Below are 7,344 nucleotides of genomic sequence, written 5' to 3'. Positions count from 1 at the left end.
ATTGAGGGTAGAAATAATATGATAATGCAGGATTGGACGATACATAGGTACTACCCATGGGTGCCCTTTCTTCCTAACGTGAAAGTTGAATCTAAATTAGTATGGTTTAATGGAATGAAGTATGTCCCATAAATCAGTAGTCTATAAAATGGTTTTACCTATATATATATATATATATATATATATATATATATATATATATATATATATATATATATATATAAGAATCCTAAGAGAACCCTTTGCAAATTGAGAACTTTGAGAACCATTTTGGATCATTAAAAACACCTTTAAAAAAATATTTAAAAAAATCATAAAACAAAAAATAATAAAAATTTTAAAAAAGTAAAAAAACCAAAAGTCTTATATTTCATTCCGGTTTCATTAAAAAAAATAAAAAAATAGAAAAAAAATAAAAAAATAAAAAACGTTGTATTATACACATATGTATACTTTTATTTAACATTTAGTTACGTAATATACACATATGTACAACATCATTATCTTAAATTATACACATGTGTACAAAAAAAACATGTAAATGTACATATATGTATATATTATACATATGTGTATATAATTTAGCTAAACCGAGTTTTTTTTATGAAACCGGGATGATAAAATAAGAATTTTGGTTTTTTTACTTTTTTTAATTTTAGGTCCAAAATGATTCTCATGGTTCTCAATTTCAAAAAAATTCTCTCATGATCCTGATCCTATATATATATATATATATATTAAATAGAGGATTCAAGTTTCCTCACAAAATTACCATTCCTTTTACTATTTATTTTTTTAATATTTTATTAATTAATATAACCAATGATTCGTTAATCATATTTCCATAAACAAAAATAATAGTTATTACTTCTTTTATTATAATTTTTTTGTTAACTAATTAAAATATTTAACCAACTATATTTTTGAACACTTAACGTGGGCAAGTGTCGGCTTACATATTTTATTTGTTGGTTAAACGATTTTCTTAAAATTTGTCTTCATATTTTTTATAGTTCGTCTTTACAATGACCGAAACTTTTTTCATGATTTAAAAAAATCTCATCGTCGCATGATTTTATATCCATGGTTCAACGTTTAATACCTAGCTCGCCTTTAAAATATATTTTTGGATTATTAATTATGTTTACTAATTTGTATTTGTACCGCTGATACGAACCGAATTTGTGTTGGTTCGCAACAGTAACATGCCGATCTTTTTGGTTTCACATATGATAATTTGTTGGATTTTGGCATTGACGGGTTCATTTCTTTCATTTAGTTTCTATGTCGTAACTTGATAAAGGGTGACTTCGCATCGACTTACAGCGAGTTTATGATTTAACGCCTTTTACTAATATTTTTTTGTTTTTTGTTCGATTTAACGGTCCCGTCACGAAGCGCGGGGTCCTAAATACTAGTTACATACAAAATAAAGAAGGGAAAATTCTGTACATAGTCCTTTTTAAGAGAGAGAATTTGAAAATAGTCCAAAAAGTTTTAGATTCCCAAAATAGTCCTTCGAAATCTATCTCTCACGTGAGATTGAGATTCGTGACGTGAGTTTTGGTTGTCTTATCACACACTGACACGTGTAAAGTTGAAGATAAACTTTAAGCGAAATCTGTCTAGGCCGATAGTTTTGTAGTCAAAATAGTCTTCTGGAAAACCATAGGTTTGGAATGAAAGTTGTCCGTCACGTGAGGTTTCAAAACAGATGATTTTCGCGTTTTTTTAAATGCATCTCCTCGGACGCATTTCAAATGAATTTCGTCTATTTTTGCATAAAAAGACGTGTTGTCAGAAAAGATAGATTTTGTTACAAAGTATTTTAATTCGATGGTTTTTTGATGAAACTTATATGTTTTTGCATAAAAAGAATAGATATTAGAAAAAGTAAATTTATCCACCCACGACCATCATTCACCACCCACCGCCATCATAACCACCACCACCCACCGTCATCATCCACCACCACCACCACCCACCGCCATCATCAACCACCACTGCCCACCGCCATCATCCACCACCATCACCACCACCCACCGCTATCATCAACCACCACCACCCACCGCCCACCGCCATCATCAACCACCACCACCCACCGCCCACCGCCATCATCAACCACCACCACCCACCGCCATCATCCACCACCACCCACCACATTCTTAACACTTGCCATATTTTTAAAATTTTTATAAAAAATCATCTAAGGAGATTAAATTCGTTGGAAAATTATCGTTTTTTTAAATTTTTTTGAAAATCATCTAACAAAACTAAGTTCACTGAAAAAGTATTGTTTTTTTTCCATCTTTTTTGAAATTTCACATAGTAGACGAAATTCATCTGGAATGTGTCCGAGGAGGAATTTCAAAAAAACGCGGATAATGATGACTTTGAAACCTCACGTGACGGGACAAATTTCATTCCAAAACAATGGTTTTTCAGAAAAATATTTTGACTTGAAAACTATCGGCCGAGAAAAATTTTTCTGAAACCTTATCTTTGAAGTGACACGTGTCAGTGTGTGATAGGATAACCAAAACTCACGTCACGAATCCCAATCTCACGTGGAAGATAGATTTCGAAGGACTATTTTAGGAATTTAAAACTTTTTGAACTATTTCAAATTCTCTCTCTTAAAAAGGGCCATATACACAATTTTCCCATACAAAAGAATACTAGTTTTGATGATTCTCTCCAAAATAGTAACGACTTAGTTTTTTTTGTTTTTTTTATTTATAAAAACTGAAAGTACCAATTGTGTGGTTAGAATCCAGCCAACAAAATAAAATACACAAACATAGTCCCAAGGTCAGAGGTTAAGCAGGAAATTACGATAAAGCCATTAGCCATGAGTTAAGGATGGTTGTATCCTATGCATAGAGAGTGGTACAGTAAAGAGCATCTTGAGGTGTAGGACAGGTGTCCCACAATTAACGGTTACGGGGAGTACTTGAAGGTTAAATGCTTGTGTCAGGCTAAAGATGAAGTACTTGTTTGTACTTCGTGCTTTCATTGTTTTTCACACCCAGCTGTTCATTAGCTGTTCCTTCTTTGACTTCAGTCAACGGTCAACACTACACACCCAACCACAAACTAAACCTTGTCACATTTTACTTTGTAATCTTATATACAAAACACAAAATGTTTTTATAGAATATATTTAAAAAACAATTTATGCATTTTAATGTTTTGTTTTAGGATACAAAAAACCAATATGTGCTATTTACTATTTAACTCAAATTTAAAAATAGTAAAATATTTTTATTATCTATTTAAAAGGGCATTCATTCTAACTTAAACCTTCCCAAGATAAACTTATGACTATTTTAAACCATTAACAAATATTTTAGCATCTCATAAACTATTAAATATGAGACTGAATCACTGTTACATGGAGGATGAGGAGGTTGTATTTATATATGTGGGGATCATGGATTTCTGGGGGGAAAACCTATCAACCTCAAATTTGAATCATTCAATTTTTTAAAACTTTATTTTATATTTATATATTGTTGAATGTGTTTTTTTAGGGTTGACTCAGGAATGCAAATTTAAGAAAGTTACAAATAATATTGTTTTGAACTTTTGAAGAATAATATATATATGAATAAATTGAGGTTACACTCTTTTTCTTCTTGAAAATGGAACATTAGATTGGATGTAGTTTTGTATTATTTTAACAAGAAAAACCACTTTGTTGTATTTATTGGTGGCGATATTAATACGTATTCACTCATCATATCCCATATCATGCATGCCGATATTAATTGGTAAAGGAATTTTCAACAAACAAAATCAAGTTATCTTATATAGTCATACTAGTTTTTATCCCTCGTATAACGAAGGTTGTGCTTCGTTTTCGTGTCTAACATTTATAATTTTTTTGAATTTTAATTTTGTTTATTATAACAAAGTTAATAATTTACTCAGAAATTGATGATGAAGGGTTTTCACAAATAAATGAGATGTTATAACTCGTTTAAAAGTTATGGGTTTGAGACCCATGTCTCGCTTATTTTTTTTATTTTTTTACTACAAAATTGTTTATTAATATTAATAATATATTTTTCTTAAAAAAATTGGATATTAGTTTTTAGTATATTATCTTTGTTTTATAGATTTTCATATCAAATATTTGGTGAGATTAATTTTTAATATAGTGAGATGTTATAACCCGTTTAATGTTATATGGGTTTGGTGAGACCCATACTCGTGAATTCGGGTTAAATGCATGAGAAGTTTTTATTTACAAATAAAACAATTGTTGGCTTGAGAGAATGTAAGAAGCAAACAGAGAGCTTTTAAATGTGTCGTTTATATATATATATATATATATATATATATTTAAGATTAAGATTTTTAGTTCTATATTTTTTCTTTTCTCTTCCTTATTTTGCGCGCAACATGTATTGTAATTTATATACATTCTTATATGTTGTCTTACATTATTCGTTTATAATATTTATATATTTTTTTGAATTTTAATTTTATTTATTGTAAGTAAGTTAATAATATACTTAGTATTTGATGATAAAAATGTTTTATAAATAAATGAGATGTTATACTCGGGTTAAAAACTATATGGGTTTAGCGAGACTCATGACCCGCTCATTTATTTTTTTACTACAAAATTGTTTCTTAAATAAATAATATATTTTTTAAAAAAATGGATATTAATTTTTAGTATATCCCTATTTTATAGGATTTTCATATTAAATATTTGATAAGATTAATTTCTAATATAATGAGATGTTATAACCTGTTTAATGGCTATCTAGATTTGATGAGACTCATACCCATGAATTTGGGTTAAATGCATGAGATCCCTTCATTTAAGAATAAAATAATCTGGTGGCTTGAGAGAATTTAGGGAGCTTTCGTTTATATATATTTAAGATTCATGTTAAAAATGTCTCTTATTACTAAGACACATATTCATAAGAGAATATTACTGTTTTCGTCCATGTGGTATGAGGACGGAGTCACACTGAGTCCATGAAAAAAAATTAAACTGGTTGAATCCCTGTGGTTCCAAAAGTGAACTGGATGAGTCCCTCCGTCATCTTTCCGTTATTAACACCGTTAAATTAGTGGGCAAATGGGTCTTTTAACACAATAAAATTACATCCCACCAACAACACCACAATTAGCACCCAACCTGCAATTTTCTTAATTTGAATACAAGATTTGGGAGAAAAAGGACCAGTACTTTCACAGTGATAAAATAAATCCCGTCTTTTTGTACTTTTACGGCACCGGAATCAACACCGTTGTCTTCTTACACCACAATCACCTTCACCACTGCCACCAACGATTCCACCCAACCTGCAACAACAATTCGATTCCAATCATCGCGGTTGTAAAACACCGTTAAATCTCAACACCAACCAACGACGCCGCAAATAATACCTCCGCCGAATCCAATTCAACCGTCCTTATACATACACCAAACAAGCTTGAATCATACCTTCGATGTTGTTGTACTCGAGAAGTGACACATTGGCGCAGATCCTGCTGATGCTTTTTGTTAGTGCACGGAAATTTGACACCGTGGATATGTTATCCTGGTATATAATATGGATCAATTATCCTAAGAATATGTTGCAGATCCTAGTCAGGATCAATGATCCTCAGTACTTATTATTTATTAACAATTTTCCTTTGTTATCTTGATATTTATGGCAGGTATAACGGCTAATAACCAGGTCTAACCTATAATCTCGCTATCAAGTTAAGAAAACGCGTGGATAATGAAGGAAACATCTCTAATTATGGAAAGGCTTGATTCTAGGCTAAAATTAAGGATATTTGTTATTCTTTTCCTATTTAAATTGAGATTATGATCAGTTAGAAGAAGACATTGTATTCACACACACCAGAGCATTCTCTCTATCACAGCTCGTTCACTTAGCTATCGTTGTAATACTGATCATATTCTCCAAATCTTGTAGCTCCCTTTTTTGATTAATAAAGTGGTGATAGACGATTTGTCATCACCCGGGGTTTTTGTGCCGGCGATCCGAACCAGATCAAGGGCTTTTCCCTGTAACCAATCCGTGTGTTTGTGTTTGCAATCGATACATACTCGTTTTCATCACCATAGCACTAATCCTCACTAAACGAATTTGGATACATTATCCTTAGCAGATTTTTATCCAAAACAATTTGGAGCCCACCGTGGGGCAATTGGTGCTATAATCCAGATTATTTCCTATCAATTTTCAACTTTTCATACCCATATCACCATCAATGGCCTCTCAATCAACCTCTGCTTCATCAACCATGCCATCTTCGGTTTCTCTCTCATCAAGGACTTTGCCGCCGATGCCTCCTCCAATCACGGGAGCACCACGGGCTGCTGCTGCTGGAAACAAGACACAAATTCCAGTCTTCTAGAGCTCAAAGACCACTGCTGCCACATCGGTGGTTAACCCTAACAATGACGTTTCTGCTATGTTTTCACAGGTTAAGGCATACATGGAGCAGCAGAACAAAACCAACCAGAAGATCCTCCGTGAAATTGAAGATCTCAAGAAGAATAAGAGGCCACTGGACGATCAGACTCCTTTAATGCCAAGGATTCTGAATTTCACTACTCCAGGATCTATGGCTCAACAGAGTCAAGGATCCTCCATATTCCCGCAAGGATCATCTATCCTTCAACAGGGGTCCATGGGTCAGCAAACTCAAGGATCCTCGTTCCTTCAACAAGGATCCTCGTTCCTTCAACAAGGATCATCTATCCTTCAACAAGGATCTGTGGCTCAATAGACTCAAGGATCCTCCATCTTCCCGCAAGGATCATCTATCCTTCAACATGGGTCAGCAAACTCAAGGATCCTCGTTCCTTCAACAAGGATCATCTATCCTTCAATAGGGATCAATGGGTCAGCAAACTCAAGGATCCTCGTTCCTTCAACCAGGATCCTCTGAGTTGTATCACCAAGGATCCTTCAGCTCCCAACTTCAAGGATCCTTATGGCAGAATCAAGGATCCTCAGGGGTGCAACATCAAAGATCCTCAGAGGTTCATGAAGGAGACATAATCCCCATGCAAACCATTGCCTCTGGTGGACCAGCTACCATGGCAAATGCTTCTTACCTTGGCTACACTTCTGGGATGCCAACGTTCAATCAACCGAGAGGTAACATGTATAATCATATATCCTTAGACACTAACCTTGGCTCTATGCAGGATACAGGTATCAACCAGGCTATGGCTAAGGAACTTCAGAAGCTTAAGGATATGATATCCAGCGTGCCAGGAGTGGTCCGTCCGATTCCTGAAATACTAGAAGGAAGCCATAAGTTGTCCATTTGCTCCACCTATTTGTGATGCTG

This window comes from Bidens hawaiensis, unplaced genomic scaffold (assembly GCF_021521415.1).
Source record: "Bidens hawaiensis isolate Kalapana, Puna unplaced genomic scaffold, B.hawaiensis_p1.1 tig00007430_1, whole genome shotgun sequence".
NCBI classification, from domain to species: domain Eukaryota; kingdom Viridiplantae; phylum Streptophyta; class Magnoliopsida; order Asterales; family Asteraceae; genus Bidens; species Bidens hawaiensis.
Note: the sequence above shows the minus strand (reverse complement) of the source record.